The sequence below is a fragment of the Syngnathus acus genome, chromosome 3 (genome assembly GCF_901709675.1).
Source record: "Syngnathus acus chromosome 3, fSynAcu1.2, whole genome shotgun sequence".
In the NCBI taxonomy this organism is placed as follows: domain Eukaryota; kingdom Metazoa; phylum Chordata; class Actinopteri; order Syngnathiformes; family Syngnathidae; genus Syngnathus; species Syngnathus acus.
The window spans coordinates 16743572-16766608 of NC_051089.1; the positions used below are offsets into that span (position 1 = coordinate 16743572).

At 48.8% G+C, this 23037-nt stretch overlaps 1 pseudogene; it reads right to left on the minus strand.

Moving 5' to 3' along the window:
- Positions 1–6413: 6413 nt before the first annotated feature.
- Positions 6414–13433, minus strand: LOC119120858 (annotated as a pseudogene).
- Positions 13434–23037: the final 9604 nt, after the last annotated feature.

A 23037-nucleotide genomic window follows, 5' to 3' on the forward strand; every position in this document is an offset into this window, starting at 1 on the left:
CACTTAAACAGCGACATAAAGACAGAGAGCAGTTCTGTCTAACTGCATAGGCCAGGGGTTGGCAACCTGCGGCTCCGGAGCCGCATGCGGCTCTTCAGCCTCCTTATAGCGGCTCCCTTTGGCCTTGACAAAACCAAAAAAAAATGAACATAAATAAAGAGTATTTCTTAATTCATTTGTATTCACATATTAGTTTATTTTGTTGCGCAGTTATCTTGGAGTTTGAGTTGATACGATCCAATTTTTAAAAAGCTAGACCTATTTCTAATTCATAATTTGTCAACAAAATATAGGCTACGTCACATCAACGTCAACATCCCGCCCCTTTACCTGCTGGCAACTTTTAGATTGTGTGAACCCGTGCGAACCTGTGTGCGAAGTTGTGAACCCTGAATAGCCATGAAAAAACCCCAAAAAAGGAAAGTTTCGGAAGAAAATAGAGAGTTTAATTCAGCGTGGACTTACCGTTTTTTTCCGTGTATAATGCGCCCCCATGTATAATACGCACCCTAACAATGGCATGTTGATGCTGGAAAAAAGCCTGTACCCATGTATAATACGCACCCAATTTTTTTAATTTTTTTAATTTTTAATTTTTTATTTTTTTAAGTCCCAATGATCGTCACGCACGCAGGGAGGCAATGGGTCCCATTTTTATAGTCTTTGGTATGGTCTTAACTAGGCTGGATGTATTTTTTTTGTTGCCGTTGATTTCTCCGACTGCCCAGAAAGGCACCACCGCGATCAGATGAAAAGAGAGGAAAGTGACGTGCGGACATGTGAAAAAGGCGGCTCTGTATGGGAGAGACGTTGAAGAGGAATAAAAACATCCTTGGAAACCAAAACTTGCCCCTCGTCGTGACTCGGAGCCGCAACAAATGTTTCGGATTTGTGTAGGGTACATTGTGACAGCAAACGAGCAGGTGATCGAGCAAGCGTCTGATACGAGAGCATTGCGTTCGTATGGAGCGTGTTTGAAGTGAACAGCAGAGACGAAAGGAACAAGGCAAAGTGTTGTGAAATAAAATATTACCTGTAATACGCATTTTGTTATTTGCTGATTGTATTAAACTATCACATTCATTGTCAGTCAAGAAGAGAAGAGGACTATTATCCCTTCTTTGACGAAATGACCAGAGCACAGTACAAACACACTATTGTTCTTTCGGTATTTATTCAACCCACATTCTTTCACATGACAAGAAGAGAACAATACATAAATCAATACTCGTACCAGTACCATGATTTTCTTAAAAAAAAAAAAAAAAATTACCAAAAAAAAAAAATTACAAAAAAATTGTACCCATGTATAATGCGCACCCCAGATTTTAGGACAATAAATTAGTTAAATTTTGCGTATTATACACGGAAAAAAACGGTATTTATTTGCATTCACCGCCAACGACGCTGGCTTACCTGTATGCTCTTTCCCTGTCACACCGCTGGATGATAAAAATTAATGGATCACGTTTTCCCTCGCCCGGACGCGGGTCACCGGGGCCCCCCTCTGGAGCCAGGCCTGGAGGCGGGGCTCGAAGGCGAGCGTCTGGTGGCCGGGCCTTCGCCCATGGGGCCCGGCCGGGCTCAGCCCGAAAAGGAAACGTGGGTCCCCCTTCCCATGGGCTCACCACCTGTGGGAGGGGCCAAAGGGGTCGGGTGCATTGCAAGCTGGGCGGCGGCCAAAGGCAGGGACCTTGGCGGTCTGATCCCCGGCTGCAGAAGCTGGCTCTTGGGACATGGAATGTCACCTCTCTGGCTGGAAAGGAGCCCGAGCTGGTGTGCGAGGCAGAAAAGTTCCGACTAGATATAGTCGGACTTGCCTCCACACACAGTTTGGGTTCCGGTACAAGCCCTCTCGAGAGGGGCTGGACTCTCTTCCACTCTGGAGTTGCCCACGGTGAGAGGCGTCGGGCAGGTGTGGGTATACTTATTGCCCCCCGGCTGGGCGCCTGCACATTGGGGTTCACCCCGGTGAACGAGAGGGTAGCCTCCCTCCGCCTTCGGGTGGGGGGACGGGTCCTGACTGTTGTTTGTGTCTATGCACCAAACGGCAGCTCAGAGTACCCACCCTTCTTGGAGTCCCTGGAGGAAGTGCTGGAGAGCGCTCCTTCTGGGGACTCCGTCGTTCTACTGGGTGACTTCAATGCTCACGTGGGCAATGACAGTGAGACCTGGAAGGGCGTGATTGGGAGGAACGGCCCCCCCGATCTGAACCCGAGCGGTGTTCTATTGTTGGACTTCTGTGCTCGACACGGATTTTCAATAATGAACACCATGTTCAAACATAAGGGTGTCCATGTGTGCACTTGGCACCAGGACACCCTAGGCCGCAGTTCGATGATCGACTTTGTAGTCGTGTCATCGGATTTGCGGCCGGATGTTTTGGACACTCGGGCGAAGAGAGGGGCGGAGCTGTCAACTGATCACCACCTGGTGGTGGGTTGGCTCCGATGGTGGGGGAAGATGCCGGTCCGACCTGGCAGACCCAAACGTTCTGTGAGGGTCTGCTGGGAACGTCTGGCGGAATCCCCTGTCAGGAAGAGCTTCAACTCCCACCTCCGGCAGAGCTTTTCCCACGTCCCGGGGGAGGCGGGGGACATTGAGTCCGAGTGGACCTTGTTCCGCGCCTCCATTGTTGAGGCGGCCGACCGGAGCTGTGGCCGTAAGGTCATTGGTGCCTGTCGTGGCGGCAATCCCCGAACCCGCTGGTGGACACCGGCGGTAAGGGATGCCGTCAAGCTGAAGAAGGAGTCCTATCGGGCCGTTTTGGCCTGCGGGACTCCGGAGGCAGCTGACAGGTACCGGATGGCCAAGCGGAACGCGGCTTCGGCGGTTGCTGAGGCAAAAACCCGGGCGTGGGAGGAGTTCGGCGAGGCCATGGAGAATGACTTCCGGACGGCTTCGAGGAAATTCTGGTCCACCATCCGGCGTCTCAGGAGGGGGAAGCAGTGCAACGTCAACACTGTTTACAGTGGAGATGGCGTGCTGCTGACCTCGACTCGGGACGTCGTGTGTCGGTGGGGAGAATACTTCGAAGACCTCCTCAATTCCACCGACACGCCTTCCATTGTGGAAGCAGGGCCTGAGGACTCTGAGGCGGACTCTCCAATCTCTGGGGTTGAAGTCACTGAGGTAGTTAAAAAACTCCTCGGTGGCAAGGCCCCGGGGGTGGATGAGATCCGCCCGGATTTCTTAAGGGCTCTGGATGTTGTGGGGCTGTCATGGCTGACACGTCTCTACAGCATCGCGTGGACATCGGGGACAGTGCCTCTGGATTGGCAGACTGGGGTGGTGGTTCCCCTCTTTAAGAAGGGGGACCGGAGGGTGTGTTCCAATTACAGGGGAATTACACTCCTCAGCCTCCCTGGTAAGGTCTATTCAGGGGTGCTGGAGAGGAGGGTCCGTCGGGAGGTCGAACCTCGGATTCAGGAGGAACAGTGTGGATTTCGTCCTGGCCGTGGAACAGTGGACCAGCTCTTCACCCTCAACAGGATCCTCGAGGGTGCATGGGAGTTCGCCCAACCAGTCCACATGTGTTTTGTGGACTTGGAGAAGGCGTTCGACCGTGTCCCTCGGGAGGTTCTGTGGGGGGTGCTTCGGGAGTACGGGGTACCGAGCCAACTGATAAGGGCGGTTCGGTCCCTGTATCACCGATGCCAGAGTGTGGTCCGCATTTCCGGCAGTAAGTCGGATTCGTTCCCAGTGAGGGTTGGACTCCGCCAAGGCTGCCCTTTGTCACCGATTCTGTTCATAATTTTTATGGACAGAATTTCTAGGTGCAGCCGAGGCGTTGAGGGTGTCCGGTTTGGGGACCTCAGCATCGCGTCTCTGCTTTTTGCAGACGACGTTGTGCTGTTGGCTTCTTCAGGCCGTGATCTCCAGCTCTCACTGGAGCGGTTCGCAGCCGAGTGTGAAGCGGTCGGGATGAGGGTCAGCACCTCCAAATCCGAGTCCATGGTCCTCGATCGGAAAAGGGTGGAATGCCCTCTCCGGATCGGGGATGAGATCCTGCCCCAAGTGGAGGAGTTTAAGTATCTTGGGGTCTTGTTCACGAGTGAGGGGAGGATGGAGCGCGAGATCGACAGGCGGATCGGTGCAGCGTCGGCAGTAATGCGGACTCTGTACCGGTCCGTCGTGGTAAAGAGAGAGCTGAGCCAAAAGGCAAAGCTCTCAATTTACCGGTCGATTTACGCTCCTACCCTCACCTATGGTCACGAGCTATGGGTCGTGACCGAAAGAACGAGATCCCGGATACAAGCGGCCGAAATGAGTTTTCTCCGCAGGATGTCCGGGCTCTCCCTTAGAGATAGGGTGAGGAGTTCGGTCATCCGGGAGAGACTCGGAGTAGAGTCGCTACTCCTCCACGTTGAGAGGAGCCAGATGAGGTGGCTCGGGCATCTCATCAGGATGCCTCCTGGACGCCTCCCTGGGGAGGTGTTCCGGGCATGTCCCACCGGTAGGAGACCCCGGGGACGACCCAGGACGCGCTGGAGAGACTATGTCTCTCGGCTGGCCTGGGAACGCCTTGGGATCCCCCGGGATGAGCTAGATGAAGTGGCTGGGGAGAGGGAAGTCTGGGAGTCCCTCCTGAAGCTGCTGCCCCCGCGACCCGACCCCGGATAAGCGGAAGAAGATGGATGGATGGATGGATGGATGGACCGCTGGACATCGACCCATCCCTGCTGAACACAGTTGCATTCACCGGAGTAAGTAAGCCTGATCTAGAAATTGAACTGGCCGACATAGCGGATAAAGATTTATGGGTAAATAAGTTCAAATCACTGACGGCGGATATCGAAGAAGTCGCCCGTCAGAAGGCTACACTCGTTAAAGAGCACAAATGGAGTGATATGGAGAAACTCCCCCACCCCGCCAAACTTGTTTTTGAAACACGGAGTGCCATTCCTGACACGTACGTATATTAACATGAAGAAGCATGCATTTGGAGTCTTGTCCATCTTTGGCTCAACATACTTATGCGAGCAATTGTTCTCAAGCATGAACTTCATAAAGAACAAACGCCGTTCCTGCCTCGTAGTGGTACTATTTAACCCATAGTTGGGGGCTGGTTCGTGGGCACCAGGGCGTGTCCACACACCGGTGGGCCTGCGTGCCGCACGTCTAGGGGCCAAACCTCCTCCGAGTCCCTTGTAGTTTAGCCTGGGTCCGTGTTGTACCCAGTTACCATGTGTCGCCGCGTGGAGGCACTACATAGGGCTTGCTGTTAGAGAGGCTATGTACTGGCAGGGAGAGACTTACGCACTCGGCTCTCCCGTTCGCATACTGCTAGCCAGCGGTGAGGGTTGACAGTGAGAAGTGACCTGCACTGGGCACTCCACCAACACACTAGACCAGGGGTGGGCAAACATTTTGACTTGCGGGCCGAATTGGGTTCTACATTTTGACCGGGGGGCCGAACCAGGAGCAGATGGATGTAGTGTTTGTGTGAAGTAATATAAATGACATGTAAAGGTCATTGCATAAAAGGGTTTTACTTTTAGTAGATACTAAAGCATGGATATTAAAAAAAGCTTTTTGAAAACAAATGCATTTATTAACAGCATTAAAAAAATATTTCACCAAAAAACTACTATCAGTGATTCTTATTAAATACGACACTGTTATGATGAATAACATTTTCCATCACTTCAGCGCCTGCAGGTCAGATTTATGAAATATGTTTATCTAATGGGGCGAAATCACATCCAACGGCAAACATTCTGACCAAATACATCATCTTGAAGAATCAGTGAAAGAATACATCTCAATAAAGTAATAAAGAAATCAATAGTATTGTTGGTTTCCCTTTTTTGCTAGTGCATCATAGTCTGGAGTAAAATTTGTTGTGGTAATTCTTAGGATAGAGCCGAGGTGTCGGTCCGTTAACCGAGATCTGTGACGGGCTTTGTTGACGTTCATGTGGCTGAACCTCTTCTCACACACGTAGGTCGAGCCAAATTGTCCACTCTTTTTTAACATTCGCCACTCAGTGTCCACCTTTCTTTTCTTCGGGCCACTCATTTTAATGGAAGGATTCCAGGGGAAGGTTTGTGGGTGGCATTAGCGTAAAACTGTATCTGAAAACTCAGCGCGCGAATTACGAGAATATTGACGTCACAGCCTACACTCGAAATTACTACGTACTACTGAGTACGCACACGCACTTGTGAGTGTGCACCGAGCTTTCTGACACGGCTCCCGGGAGTAAATGCGCCGGCGGGCGCTTCCCCATCTACTGGGGAAACATAGTAATTGCAGGGAAAATGACCCCAAAAAAAATTAATACAATTTATTCAGGTTTGGCGGGCCGGATTAAACGGCCCCGTGGGCCGGATGTGGCCCGCGGGCCGTAGTTTGCCCATGTCTGCACTAGACGCATCATAACAACCCGACTTGGTCTTATGAAGTCAAACACTTCAAGTCACAACAGAGTTCAATAAACTTGTACTTTTTGTTATTTAGCAAACATATTTTACTCAATGTTATGATATACTACAGTGTATGATATGATCCGTGTTAATTGTGTATATTATAATAATAAATGAGAACAATAAATGATAGTTGAGGGTATCGCTGGGGATGTGGGACCGCTTTTCCTGAATCTCCCTACACATTAACTGAGGTGATGCTGATGTCACCGTCGATCTCCAACTCTGAAATGTGCTGCAGGTGAGTGAAACGATGCCTGTAGGTGTGAGCTTGCATTCCGTTCACCATGATCCTGAAGGAATGCTTCTCACAACAGATGGTTAGCTAAACAAAAAAAAAAAAACACTTTTGTTGTTACACAGTCAAATTTCTATTTTCAAAATAAGAACAAAATAACTTGAGTGGATTGCAAATCACCACTGAGATGGCAAATGTAAATAAGGAGCATGAATAATAGCAGAGGCGTAGCCAAGCCGGGGCGAGCCGGGGCGGCGCCCCGGTTAGGACTCCCTGCGCCCCGGTTGAAAGAAATCGAGCTTTTTCGATTCTTCATTTTCATGCCGTTTTTTTCTTTCGGTCTTGCGCGAATGTGCTTGCGCTATTCTATGTGCGCGATGTTATCCATTCACCGTTTGCCTCCCGGACCCGGATGTTGTTTTAGCGATCAGCGAACGGCGTGGGTGATGTTCGATTTTTTTTCCTGTGGGCGTGCGCCCCTACTGGAAACATTCCTGGCTACGCCTCTGAATAATAGTGAGAGTATTCTATACATTTTTACAAATTCAACTTAAAGGTAATGATAATAATAATTCATCCAAGACAGTCCAATTTAGCATATTTTAATGCTAGAAGTGACTGTGCTGTCATGTGACTTTACATGACACATGACATACAGTATAATAGAGATGATGGAATAGCTATGGGCAGATAACAATGGAGTAACATACCGTGAAAGGCTGTCCCTTGTGAAAGGGCATTGGACTATCACGTTCCTCTGAGTCCCACTTTTCCAAGTATTTGGTGTTTCGAACCACAACGTTCTCATTGAAACGTGGATTATAATGTAGAGCAATGCCAATGGGATGGTTCAGGTTAACATTGAATCTGAGATGAAAAATGGAAAAGATTTGATGGACATCATAGGTTATCATATATCTCTAAATCTGATTTTCAGGCACCTTGCTGAGTGGTCACTTTGAGTTGTCATGGTCCAAAAGTCATACAAGATACATCTTACTGGATTTTTTCTCCACTTACATAGCAAATAATTGTTCTATTGAAATGCTATGACATTTACTAAAACATGACATGTTCTTTAGCAAAAGCGTTATTGTCACGCGCCTGCTCTCCGAGCACCCAGGTCAGCGCCCTGCTTCTGTTTACATGGGACACAGGCACACCCTGTTGGCCTTCTTGGTTGTTTTCAGTTGCCAACCTTGTTGCCCGTTCCAACTGATTGACTACGCCCGAACACCGCCTGCCCCAACCAATTGCTCGTCTCAGACCACAAATTCGCCTCACGTCCTGCTCGCTTTTTGGTGCGACCTACTGCCCGTTCTCGACTACGTCAACGCCTCGCCCTTCTGCCACGCTGCGCTGCAACGCACCCGCTTTCCACTTCCGCTCTCCCTCATTTCAATAAACAAAGCGTGACACTCTTGGTCGTTCTGCCTGATTTGTTACAGTTATGTTAAGTTTATTCCCCCTTTTAAATATCCAAACAAATTGAAAGCCAAACATTCTCCAGAGTGAGTTTAGTGCAGATTCAAAATTTCTGCGTAATTCTATACTGTATTAAACATACGACAACATTAAACGAGCGCTGAAGGACTGCGCTGGTGAGCTGACGGGTGTCTTCACGGACATCTTTAACACTTCCCTGCAGCAGGCCATCGTCCCGTCGTGTTTCAAAGCTGCCACCATCGTACCTGTGCCGAAGAAGCCTGCTCCGTCCTGCTTCAATGACTACCGCCCCGTGGCACTTACGCCCATCGTCATGAAGTGCTTTGAGCGGCTTGTCTTGGAGCACATCCGGTCAGTTCTCCCCCCCACCATTGACCCCTTCCAGTTTGCGTACCGAGCCAAACGGTCCTCTGAGGATGCCATCTGCTCTGCCCTCCACTCGGCCCTCACCCACCTGGAGGGGAAGGACTCGTATGTGAGGTTGCTGTTTGTGGACTTCAGTTCTGCCTTCAACACCATTGTGCCGCAGCGTCTCATCAGCAAACTTGACAAGCTGGGCCTCAGTACCAGCCTCTGCAACTGGCTACTGGACTTCCTCTGCCAGAGGCCACAGGTGGTACGTGTTGGCGACAAGATCTCCGCCAGCATCACGCTGAGCACAGGGGCCCCCCAAGGCTGCGTGCTCAGTCCGCTGCTCTTCACCCTCCTGACGCATGACTGCGCTGCCACCTGCAGCGGGAACCGCATAGTGAAGTTTGCTGACGACACGACTCTGGTGGGTCTCATCACCAAGGGAGACGAGACTCAGTACAGGCTGGAGGTTGACCTTCTGACCGCGTGGTGCAGGGACAACAACCTCCTGCTGAACGTCGACAAGACCAAGGAGATTGTCGTTGACTTCCGGAAGGGTCACGCCCAACACCTGCCGCTGACCATCGACGGTGCTGTGGTGGAGAGAGTGAGCAGCGCCAGGTTCCTGGGGGTGCACATCAGTGAGGATCTCTCCTGGTCCACCAACACCGCGTCGCTGGCGAAGAAGGCCCAGCGCCGCCTGTACTTCCTTCGGAAACTCAGGCGAGCGGGGACTCCTCCGGCCGTCATGACTACTTTTTACCGCGGCACCATTGAGAGCGTCCTCTCCAGCAGTATTGCTGTCTGGGGTGGCAGCTGCACTGACCAAGACTTGAAGGCCCTGCAGCGCATTGTGAAAACGGCTAGTAAGACTATTGGTGCTTCTCTCCCCTCCTTGAAGGACATTTACACCTCCCATCTCACCCGCAAGGCGACCAAGATTGTGAGGGATGTGAGTCACCCCGCTCACTCTTTGTTTGAGCTTCTGCCCTCTGGGAGGCGGTACAGGAGCCTGCGCTCCCGCACCACCAGACTTTCCAACAGCTTCGTACTCCAGGCTGTTAGGATCCTGAACTCGCTCCCCCTTTCAGCGTAGCGTCCTGTTCTTGCTGTATGCTCACTGGCTCGGTTTTGCCCCTCATGTTCAATGGGTTATTGGTCTGTTTTTATTCATCGCTCATTTTATTTTATTTATTTATTATTTATTATTTATGGTTGTGCCTTCTTGTTTTTGTATTGTGTCGCCTACTTGTATGTCTCGTCACCGTGGGATGGAGGAAACGGAATTTCGGTTTCTTTGTGTGTCTTGACATATGAAGGGATTGACAATAAAGCTGACTTTGACTTTGACTTTGATATAGTCATAGTATGCACTCATTTTGGGGCCAATGAACAGTTTTGAACCGCAGTTCACTTTTGTTCAAGGATGCCAGGTTTTCTTTTTTGTTTGGGGAAACAAAAGAACTAGTATGAACTTTTCATTTATTTAACAATGAACTTAGTTCATAAAATTCCAATTATGAACTATGAACTGATCAAATTCATTTTAAAATTTGTGAACTGAACTTTGAACTAGTTCATGTAGAAAAAGAACTTTCGCAACACTGATAGATAGGCACAACAATTAATCTAAACCACTAATCCTTATCAGCCTGTCGCAGCTGTCTTTGGGCTTTTAACATGTTAAAAAAAATGAAGCTTTTTAACTGATAATGGCTAACCTTGAGGCGTTAGGGTGAACAGTTCCTTGGATAGTAATGAGTTGTGACAGTAGTCAGCAAAACAGAATAACAAGCTAAGTGAATTTTTGTTTCATTGTCATTATTTAACGGTAACACTTTCTACAGTACACAAGCCTTGGATGTCCCGCTGTCTCAAAAAATACTATTACAAATGTACCGTAAATTCCGGACTATAAGCCGCGACTTTTTTCCAAAGTTTTGAACCCTGCGGCTTATAGTCAGGTGCGGCTTATATAAGGATTTTTTCGTGATTTTTGTGATGACTTGATCACTTTTATACACTGCGGTATCTTGAAGAAAAAAGCAACAACAAAAATACTATTTTGAAACACTACTATGGCTGCTGCTTATTCTGGCTGTGTTGCTTGTGACTATTATGAGCTTTAGTAGGAATGCACGCTAGGTGACCTGCGTCAAAGGGCTCTAAACCCTTTCTCTTACTCTGCCATGTGACTCAGAGATTACACAAAGCAGTGGCGCTGTTTGGACCATCTGCATTGTATTAAAACCCAATCAATCAGCATTTAAATTCAATTCTTCTGACATTTTGCTCACCAAAAACAAGTTGCAATGAACGTGAACTTTTCATGCATTTTATTCAGAAGGTTAATTTGAGGCAGAGCACGAGCAAAGGCCATCCGGATCCCTGAATATAGGCGTAGGAGAATTAGCCCCTGACGAGCCAGAGGAGAACGTTGCCACTGTACAGGATTCGGAAATCAACCTTCTCAAGTCCGGAGAACTCACGATGGCCGTCCCGCTCAGCATCGAGGATATTTCCCAGTTTGGCGACGGCTCGCGGGAGCTCTTCATCAAATCCAGCTGTTACAGCGTGGTGACCGTTGCGGTGGCTGACGCGGGGCCGAGCATCGGCTGGATGTTTTCTTCGGAACCAAAAAGCATTTCCTTTAGTGTGGTTTACCGGGAAAATGTTGATGATCAATTGGAGCGATCAAAGGTTCTCATTCCACTGACGCGCTGCAATTCTCACAAAGAGACCATTCAGGGACAGCTAAAAGTGCGTCGGCCGGGAACCTACGTGCTCATCTTCGACAACTCCTTCTCACGATTTATCTCCAAGAAAGTCTTCTATCATCTGACCATGGAAAAGCCCATCATCTACGATGGAAGCGACTTCCCCTGAAGCTTTGCCAACACTAAGTATCACCATGGCAACCGAAGGGCGATAAGAAGAGACAGACGAAGAAGAGATAATGCGCCGAAGAATTTTGATAGGCGTGTAATTCACACGAAGAAGAGACAGAACGAGATCAAGACGGACATTACTGAAAGGGAGCTTTTATACACAAACCGTCATTATGGGGGACAAAAGAAATGCATATGATGCCGCTTTTAAGCTAAAGGCAGTCGATGTTGATGACATTGTCTTGCGTCACCCTTTTCTTTATTTCGTGGTCCCGTCTACTCTGGAGCTATACGTGTCGCTCGCTAGTTTAATGTAATTTAGCGCTTCGTGCATGAATACAATTAGCATGAACAGACCCTCATCACACTCGAAGAAATGCATAAAAGCGACGACGAAAGAGAGACTGAGAAAGTGTGAGGCGAAGGATATCTAACGCTATTCCAATCGGACGCTGAGGAGGAAGACTTCGATGGTTTCAGTGCACAGGAGGAAGATGAAGACGATGAAGCTCTGTTTTTTACTTTTACTGGTATGTTTTTTAACGAGCCCTGTTGGTGCTGTACTACCGTGTTGCTGCTGTGTTACCGCCGCGTCTCAGTGACTTTTACCGGGTATGTTTTTTTTAATCCAGCCCTATTAGTCTTGTGTTACTTCCGTGTTGCTGCGGTATTACTGCCGCGTCACGGGCAGTGTTTGGAAAGAAACGTTAAGGTATGTTATTAAAACTTTAAAAAAGCTTTCTGTGTCCAGTCTTTCTTTGTTAATAACTCGCGTTGGAAAGAAATGTTAAGGTATGTTATTAAAACTTTAAAAAAGCTTTCTGTGTCCAGTCTTTCTTTGTTAATAACTCGCGTGCACACTTCCGTGTTGCTGCGGTACTACTGCTGCGTCACAGGCAATGTTTAGAAAGACATGTTAAAGTATGTTATTAAAACTTTAAAAAGGCTTTCTGTGAACGGTCTTTCTTTGTAAAAAACGCGTGTGCACGTGCGGCTTATAGTCCGGTGCGGCTTATATAAAACAAACACTCAAATATCCCCCAATTTTAGCTGGTGCGGCTTATAATCCGGTGCGGTTTATAGTCCGGAATTTACGGTACTTTAATATTGTGTGTGCAACTCTGTTGTCCATGACTGTAAAATAGTTTTAACAGACTCACAAAGAATGCGGGAACAAATCCTGGTTGTAATGGAAATCCAGGTTGCGGGGGGAATCCTGTAAAAGGTGGAAATCCTGCCTGGTTTGGATATGTTACATGTGAAGGAAAGGTGGGCTGAGGAGGAAATCTGGGCTGGGCAGGAAATGCTGGCTGTCCAGCGAACTAAAAGCAATACATAAGTGGTTCGACTCAAAATTGCTTGAGTAAATTTATGAGTTTTTAATCATGTTGTTACCATTGGGTTACTGAAGGTTATGGAGGAAATGTCCACTTTTCCATCAATTGCGATGGTATTCACTTGGAAAAATGAAATACGATGTTTATACTCCATGAAGTGAGTGCCATTGATGTTCATCTAGAGGCGAAAAATATGAAATTATAAACTACTTTGTACTGCAGGGACAAATTTGCCGAAATTATGACGAAAAGGTTTTAACCTGGTAGGAATCGCTGGTGACTGTGATGAGCAGGTTGAAGGCAGAGCCAGTGGGTAAAGGAAAGTTTTGCTTTCTTTCTTCTGTACCCCAACGACCATGCTGGAAGGTATTGGCAACAACATAGCCAAGAAGACTGTCATACCGTGGGTTGAAATGGAGCGCAATGTCCGCATTTGTATTAGAGCTGCACTGTAAATTCACATGGAACCTAAAAAGCAACAACAACATAGCAGTTGACAAAGCTTTTACGTAGCTGGTTGTACAACTGTGTTTTTATCGCTGAAAATGCAGATACTGAAATAAGGAGAGGGTTTAACCTGTCAGCTCCAGGTTGGACCCATCCACTGATGGTGATGGATTTGCCCACCTAGAGACCACCATTAAGGGTACCAGTGAAGGGAGTTCCCTATAAGGAGAACGGTTTCTGGATTAAATCAATCAAAATGCAAAACAAAAAAATGATGCACAAGGCTGCGCATTAACATTTGCACTGGTAGTGAACAAACAAAAGTGGGCGTCAGTATGTGTACCTGTGTTCTAAAATACCGTTAAATCGCTTTTTTTCAGCGGGAAATTGTAGCACTGAGATACTTTGTCTCATAAGTGCCAATGTTGGTTCATTTTACCCTCCCTTTAGGTATTACCCAGCGGTGCCTCCCCTGCCATCATGAAAAGGGGAAAAAACAAATTCAATTGTTTTTATTATAAAGTCATGTCCCTTTTAATTTCAGTAGTTTTGTATCATTTTGAACCAAAATCGCAGAATTTTTATAGTCATGTTAAAACCGAAGACGAGTCACTCGGAGGAGGCAACTTCCTGCCTTGCCTCCTCTGAGGATTGCGTAATCACACCGCTGCCTGTGCTGACAGGCTATGCAGTTAGACTGAACTGCTCTCTGTCTTTATGTCGCTGTTTAAGAGTTCAAACACTGTGGCTGTATTCATTAATTTCCGTAGTTAAGCTGGTGTATATAATATCTTGTGTTTTTTGTCATCTGTCTGTAACGTCGTGTTTCTTCAGATGAACAAAACGGCTTTGAAAAGAGACCCAACGGAGGCAACGGAAAAAGGTTCTCCAGCCTTATGGCAGGGGGCGCCAGTGATCCCGGGATGCTTCATGTGCCCACCTGTAGAATAAGTGATCTCCAGTTCAAATTTACAGTTAACAGCTGAGGAGCGGTCGTCCATTTATTTTGTTTTACATTCGTTTTTTTTTTTTTTTCGTTTTTACATTTCGTTTTACAATGGTTACAACCTCTCAAAATCCAACCCTAACATCCCCGTTGTGAGAGGTGGTAACAGGTCAAGCTGGCAAATAGGGCAATGGTAAAGCTCATGGGCCAATCACCCGTGTAGTGGATTTAAAAACGATTACAGAAACATTGATGAAGAAAAAGAAACCCCAAAACCTAGGAGATGTAGACTCTTCAAGCATACAAGCTGAAGAGGAAATGAAGCCGCATGCTGAAAACCAATTGGAGAGGGTGCGGTGGAATCTGCTATCCCCTAGGAAACCGACCAACATAGCAACCTGGAACATCAGGACCATGTTCGCAGCAGGGAAAACAACAGTCATTGCTGGAGAGATGAGAAGATACAAGGTTTCCATTCTTGGCCTGTGCGAAACCAGATGGACCCAGACAGGTGAAGTCAAACTAGCCAGTGGTGAGTGCATTCTCTACTCTGGACATGCAGAGGAAGCAGCACCACACACAGAAGGAGTGGCACTCATGCTCTCCAAAGAAGCACAACAGGCCCTCATCAGTTGGGAGCCCATCAGCTCAAGAATTATCACTGCAAGATTCCAAACCACCCATAAAAGAATCAACCTTCAAATCATACAGTGCTATGCACCTACCAACAGTGCAGAGGAGGAAATGAAGGATAATTTCTATAACCAACTACAACATCTACTCCAGTCCAGGAAGGAAAAATACCTAACCTTACTCATGGGCGACATGAATGCCAAGGTGGGAAACAACAACAATGGATACGAACTGGCCATGGGAAAACATGGGCTTGGCACCATGAACGAAAATGGGGAAAGATTTGCAGACATATGTGCTGACACCAACCTGGTCATAGGAGGCACCATATTCCCCCATAAACACATTCATAAAGCCACCTGGATATCTCCCGACCACACTAGGTGTTGAGGGCACTGCACTCGACTGGCTCACCTCCTATCTCACCAACAGAAACCAGTTCATCTCTCTCTCCGGTCACACATCCATCCTCTCCCCAGTTACACAAGGGGTCCCCCAAGGCTCAGTTCTTGGCCCCCTCCTATTCATCTGTTACCTCTTTCCCCTTGGTACTGTCATCCGCAAACTCAATCTGGACTTCCACTGCTACGCTGATGACACCCAGATCTATATACGTACCACTCCAACCCGTAACCCTTCCCTCACCCACTTTGAAACCTGCATCTCTACAATAAAAACATGGCTGACTCACAACTTTCTCAAACTCAACAGTGACAAAACAGAGCTCCTCCTCATAGGCACTAAATCCTCCCTTAATAAAACCGGATCCATCACACTCACCATTGACTCCTCAAACATCACTCCCTCCCCTCTGGCACGCAACCTTGGCGTTATTTTTGACCCCACACTGTCCTTCCACCCTCATGTTAGCTCAGTTGTCAAGACCTCCTACTTCCACCTCCGATGCGTCGCCAAAATCCGGCACTGCCTCTCTCTCCCTGCCGCTGAATCCCTCATCCACGCCTTCATCTCACCCCGGCTTGACTACTGCAACTCCCTTCTCACTGGAATTACTGCTCACTCACTCCATAGACTTCAACTAGTCCAAAACTCTGCTGCCCGCCTCCTTACCCACACCCGGTCCCGTGAACACATCACTCCTGTTCTCCACTCTCTTCACTGGCTCCCCATTAAGGAGCGTATCATTTTCAAGATACTCCTCCTCACCTTCAAAGCCCTTCACCACCTGGCTCCCACTTACCTATCCGACCTCCTTGTCCCGTACTGCCCCAACCGTCCCCTCCGATCCTCCAATACTTCACGTCTGACAGTCCCAAAATCTAAACTAAAATCCTTCGGTGACAGAGCCTTCTCCTGCACATCACCCCGACTCTGGAACTCTCTTCCTCAGTCTGTCTGTGACTCACCCACACTCCCCATATTTAAGTCCCGTCTAAAAACTTACCTCTTCTCCCAAGCTCATGACCTCCCCTACCCATAACTGGTTTCCTCTTCTTAATTTTATCCGATTGTTTCTTCCCCGTCCCCCTCCCCTCATGTATGTCTTTGCCTTGTTCCCTGTAAGCGTCTTTGGGTTTTTGAAAAGCGCTATACAAATTTAATGAATTATTATTATTATTATTACTACCGAAAATCAGATTGACCACATATGCATCAACCGGAAGTTCAGACGGTCTCTCCTGGATGTGAGAGTAAAGAGGGGGGCAGACGCTGGATCAGACCACCACCTACTGGCTGCAAAACTCCAACTCAAGCTAAAGCGCCGCAATACCCCTGCTGGGAACAGAACAAAGTACAACATCCAGCTTTTCCAGGACATTGGAACAACTGATCTGTATAAAACCACCCTTCAGAACAGGTTTCAAGCCCTGCAAGAACAACCAGTGAAGGAGTACTGGAACAGCCTGAAAAGTGTATGGAAGGAGACCTGTCTGGAAGTTTTAGGGAAAAAGACAACAAACCATAAACCTTGGCTGTCAACAGAAACCTGGAAAAAAATAGAAGAAAGGAGGGCCAAAAAGGACACACTAAACAAATGCAAGACACGAGCGAGAAAGGCCGCAGCCCACAAGGACTACGAGGAAGTAAACAAGGAAGTAAGGAAAAGTGCCAAACGGGACAAGAACAATTTCATCGAGGCACTGGCTAAAGACGCACAGGAAGCAGCAGCACAAAACAATCTCAAGGAACTCTACATGACCACCAGGAAACTAGCGGGGAAGTTCAGACAAAACAACACCCAAATCCGGAATAAAGAGGGACGTCTCCTCACCACCAAGGAGGAACAACAACAAAGGTGGACAGAGCATTTCAGCGAGCTGTTGAATAAACCACCGCCCGACCAAGTAATAGAGATCCCACCAGCAGCACACCAACTCAAAATCAATTGCGCCCCCCCAACAAGATCTGAGGTAAAGAGGGCTATCATGATGCTCCGACGTGGCAAAGCCGCAGGGCCAGATGAAATCCCAGCAGAGGCCCTACAGGCGGATGTTGAAACTACAACCACTATGCTCCACACACTCATCAGGAAAATATGGGAGGAGGGAGAAAACATACCAGCAGACTGGAAAGATGGGCTTATTGCTGTCATCCCCAAAAAAGGAGACATTACAGACTGCAACAACTACAGAGGCATCATGATGCTATCAGCACCAAGCAAAGTGCTAAGCCGCATCATCTTAGAAAGACTACGGAAAGGGGTTAATGAGGAGCTCAGAGAAAATCAATCTGGTTTCAGAAATGGAAGATCATGTATTGACCAAATCGCTACCCTTAGGATCATTATAGAACAATCGAAAGAATGGAACACCCCGGCTTACGTAAATTTCATAGACTTCGAAAAGGCCTTTGACAGCGTAGACCGGAAGCTATTATGGAGCTTAATGGCACATTACGGAATACCCCATAAGTTCATCAATATCATCAAAAGCTTATATCAGGACATGCAGTGTCAAGTGCTGCACCAGGGACCAACACAGAAAACATTCACCGTGCTCACTGGGGTGAAACAGGGATGTCTACTTTCCCCCTTTCTATTCCTCCTATGCATTGACTGGATCATGAAACAAACTACCCACAATAAAAAGACAGGCATCCAATGGACTTTGACAGAGCAATTAGAAGACCTGGACTTTGCTGACGATATTGCCCTACTCTCACACAGCCACCAACAGATGCAGGAGAAAACTCAACTACTTGAAAGAACAGCAGCAGGACTGGGACTAAAAATAAACGGAGTAAAAACCAAAGTAATGCGAGTAAACAGCAAAAACACAAACCCCATCAACCTCAGGGGCTGCCCACTGGAAGAGGTACACAAATTCACATACCTAGGAAGTGTAATGGCAGTGGACGGTGGAACGGAGGAAGATGTGAAATCAAGACTAGGGAAAGCAAGAACAGCATTCAACATATTAGATAAGATCTGGAAAAACAAAACCATTTCACTCAATACTAAACTCAAAATCTTCAACTCCAACGTCAAAACAGTGCTGCTATACGGATCAGAAACATGGAGGACCACAAAATACACCACCGCTAAACTGCAAACCTTCACAAACCATTGCCTAAGACGCATCCTCAGGATCTTCTGGCCCAACCGCATCAGCAACACCAGCCTATGGGACTGCACCAAACAAGAAACAATAGAGATACAGGTTTTGAGGAGGAAGTGGAGCTGGATAGGACATACCCTGAGAAAAAACAACATGGCTATAACCAAACAGGCGTTAACATGGAACCCACAAGGCAAAAGAAGCAGAGGGAGACCCAAAAACACCTGGAGAAGGAGCACAGAGCTGGACGTCAAGAAGATGGGACTGACGTGGAAACAGCTGGAGAAAATGGCACAAGACAGACGAGGGTGGAAACTCTTCATCGATGGCCTATGTTCCGAAAGGAATGAAAAGGCCTAGTAGTAGTAGTTAGGTATAAACTGCAACCTACCAAACTGCAACCGTACGTCCAGTGGGTAGATTCTGTTCTGTTCTATATAATTAGGTAGATTGAGAGGTATAATAAATGTCATGTATGAAATGCGGAACAAAACATGTATTTTTTTCTCCCAACCTTTGTAACTTCGAAAACTCCGTAATTGTATGCGTGCTGTCTGTTTCTGCCGCAACCCGACACTTACTTCGTAAGCACTGTAGTCAGTCACGAACTGTTAAACTGCTGAAGGCGCGCAAAGACAACCGAGTGAGTACGTAACTGAATGTTAAAATACTCAAACACACTGCCCATAGATATCAGGGAGGCCAGCTCGCTAGATATTTTCAAAACAAAACTTAAAACTCATTTCTTTACCCGAGCATTTAACTTAATGGGACGTCAAACGCTGCGTGTTCGCTTCGCTTCCGGGGGGGGGCACGTCAAACGCTGCGTGTTTGCTTCGGGGGGGGGGGGGGGGGGGGATGTGGGATGTTGTTTATGCGCTGGATAGATTTTCTTGTGCGCTGAGAATGTGCGGGCAGTGCGCGATTGCGCACGCGCGCAGCTTAGAGGGAACATTGATGGATGGATGGATAAATCTTTTTTCAATATCACTTACATTTGTGGTATCACTATCAAAGAAAAAAAGCTATCTAAAAAAAAAAGAAGACAAATGTAAAAGGAACAAATCTATAGTAAAATAGATAAAGGAACTTTCTCCTCATGTCAGTTGAATATACTTTTCACAGCTGGTCTGATTGAAAGGGGCAGGTACAGATGTCTTGTTAGCAGAAACCGTCTCAAAGTGTCTCAGCAGTTCTTCTGCCCAATCCCAACTGCCTTCGAGGCAAAGTGTTCTGTCACACACCGTTGTGACTCTGAAACACCAAATAGGCTCATTATTTCATGCAAGCATCCTTATATACTCCACATGCAATTGTGAAATCTAATCTTGTAATCTTGCTAGTTATGTATATCATCAAACACAATGTTTTGAATAGTTTGCCAATCGTGAATTATTGTACTTGTACAAGATTTTTCGTTTATGCTCTCGATACCAACAATTTTTAGGATCCATTCCTAGAACACACATTGAAATTTGAATTTATCGAAAAATTCAGTCAGGTGGTTGAACAAGTAAGCAAAATGACCCAATAAAATTGCCCAATGTGTGATCTAAAAATTGTATTTTTTCTTCTTTTCTCAAAATATCAAAATGAGGCCAATATGCTACGTGGCTGTCGATATGGTGTAACTATACTTTCCATTTTGTCAATATGTTCATATAGACAATGTCAGGCAACAAAGACAGGGAACCAAGTGCAGCACGATCCTTTATTGGTGAGAGGGAAAACGGGGACGTAGAACGCTGGACCTGCGGTCTGGCTGGCGTGGCTAAGCAAGTAGTCAGGGCAGGCGGCGATCTGGAGCGCGGTCGAAGAACGAGCAAGTAGTCAGGGCAGGCGGCGATCTGGAGCGTGGTCGAAGGTCAAGCAAGTAGTCAGGACAGGCGGCGATCTGGAGCGTGGTCGAAGTTCAAGGAAGCAGTTGGCTACAAAGTTTGGTCCGGGGACAAAAAGGCAGCAGTATCACGTGCAGGGTAATCAGACGAACTGACAACTACTGGCAGAACACAGAGAGGTTAAATCGGGAGCCTAACGAGCTGTAGCAGGTGCTAGCAATTACATGAGTCGGGCTCGGCTGGAAGTCAGGTGACGTGGGAACGTGACAGAACCCCCCCCCCAAGGGACGGCCCCCGACGTCCCAAAAACAGAACCAAGACGGAGCAGGAGACCGGGCGGGAGGGGGGGAACCCAAGACGTGCGGCAGTCAATAGTCCGAATCAGAACATGTCGACCAAGCCCCGTCATCAGGCGGCACTACCGCCCAGTCCACCTTCCCAGCAGCGGCATCGGGAGACGCCGACCAGGGGGCCGGCGCTGGAACCGGACGGGTCCCTACCGGACGACTCCGAGCAGGAAGCCGGTCAGACCCTAATACCCCGCCCACTGGAGCAGAATCCGGCTGCGGACGTCGCAACGGCAGCGGAGTAAGGGCCCGGGCCATCCGCTGCGGCCGACGGCGAGACCGGACCCGCGGCCGCTGCCCACGGATTGGAGAAGCAGAGGGCCGAGAGGCAAGGGCGCGGGCTGGAGTCGAGTAGTGGTTCTGGGACAGGGACTCGCGACAGGTAGTGGGGGGCAAGAAAACCGACCCCACACGGATCCCTGCTTGGCGGGTGTCCTTAGGTCTCGTCGGGCAAGAGGCCACCCAGTGACCCTCACCCCCGCAGTACAGGCAAAGCCCCTCTCTGATGCGCTGACTGCGTTTCCTCACAGAGAGAGAGGTGCGTCCGATCGCCATCGGTTCTGACCAGCTGGGCTGGGTGTGAGGAGCAGTAAAGGCGCGCTGGCTTACGTGGACAGGGTCCCTGGCGGACGACAGGTCAGGTGAAAAAACCGGTGCTCTCCCTGACACCCGAGGTGTCGGGCTGATGTCACGGCGACGGGGGGGCGGAGACAATCTCCTCTCCTCGCGTCGCCTCGACTGGATCCGCCGGTCCACCCGTACTGCCAGGTCCATGGCCACTTCAAGGGTCTGTGGGCGCTCGCAGGACACCAACTCGTCCTTGATATATTCCGCGAGTCCGTGGATGAAGGCACCGACGAGAGCCGGGGTGTTCCAGTCGCTACGACGCGCCACCGTCTGGAACCGGATGGCGTACTGGGCGACGGACCTGCTGCCTTGGCGCAGCGTGAGGAGCTCTGTGGAGGCGTCCTCCGAGGCGGAGCCCAAGTCAAACACGCGCAGGATCTCAGCGGCGAAGGCGTCAAACGACGAACAGGCGGGTCCCTGCCGCTCGTATTCTGCCGTTCCCCACAGCCATGCCTCGCCCGTCAGGTGAGTGAGCACGAAACCCACCTTGGCTGGTTCCGTGGCAAATGTGACGGGCTGGAGGTCGAACAAGACGCGGCAGTTCGTCAGAAAGGCCCGGACGTACTTGGGGTCACCGTCGAACCTCGCGAGGTTGCGGAGTCTGGGCTCAGGGACGTCCACGTACTGCCCGGGTGCCGAGGCAGGACGGGGCGTGGACATAACGGTGGGCTGATCGGCGGGGCTGAGCGGCACGGACGTGGACAGAGTTGGCGCAAACCGATCTGCAGCAGCCAGAGGAGCCAAGTCTGTGGTCCCTGAGAGCCTCTACCAGTTCCTGGTGGAGCTGATGGTGCTGCTGCAGTTGCTGTTGCTGCTGCTGCAGTTGCTGTTGCTGCTGCTGCAGTTGCTGTTGCTGCAGCTGGAGCTGCTGTTGCTGCTGCTGGACGACCCTAGTTAACGCCGCCATCTCCTCTGTGGTCTTGCCGAGCTCCCACTCCGTGTGGGTCAAGCGGGCCATGTCTAGGGAATCGTGCGCTGGTTGCATTTCTGGTCAGTTCGTTCTGTCAGGCAACAAAGACAGGGAACCAAGTGCAGCACGATCCTTTATTGGTGAGAGGGAAAACGGGGACGTAGAACGCTGGACCTGCGGTCTGGCTGGCGTGGCTAAGCAAGTAGTCAGGGCAGGCGGCGATCTGGAGCGTGGTCGAAGAACGAGCAAGTAGCCAGGGCAGGCGGCGATCTGGAGCGTGGTCGAAGAACGAGCAAGTAGTCAGGGCAGGCGGCGATCTGGAGCGCGGTCGAAGAACGAGCAAGTAGTCAGGGCAGGCGGCGATCTGGAGCGTGGTCGAAGGTCAAGCAAGTAGTCAGGACAGGCGGCGATCTGGAGCGTGGTCGAAGTTCAAGGAAGCAGTTGGCTACAAAGTTTGGTCCGGGGACAAAAAGGCAGCAGTATCACGTGCAGGGTAATCAGACGAACTGACAACTACTGGCAGAACACAGAGAGGTTAAATGGGGAGCCTAACGAGCTGTAGCAGGTGCTAGCAATTACATGAGTCGGGCTCGGCTGGAAGTCAGGTGACGTGGGAACGTGACAGACAACGTGGAATTGAACAACCCACTTTCCAAAAATGTCTGATACTTACACAATCTCTTTGCGGTGGCAACCATCTGGCGTCGTCGCCACGTGTTTCACTCTGTCTTTAGGGATTAGCACGCGTAAACTCTTTGAACAACACCCATGCTTAATCATGACCCCCAGGCTGACCATGCCTGCAACCAAATGCACACTTGAAATAATTTCACTCACAGCTAAATTAGTTTTGTTGAGAACAGAAGTGCAACTAACCTGTGGCCATACAGAACAGCGTGAGGAGTACGAAAGGGCCAAGTGTCTTCATAGTGACAGCTGTGCCTCTGATCTTCAGGATGTTCTGGTGTGGGTGACCTGTGCTGGCTTTTCTTTTTATGCAGCTGCTATTGCTGCTGTTTTTTACAGTGTCCTTTTAAGAAAGCAGCTGCGGTTTCTATCGCCCCACACTACCCTTTGCCTTCT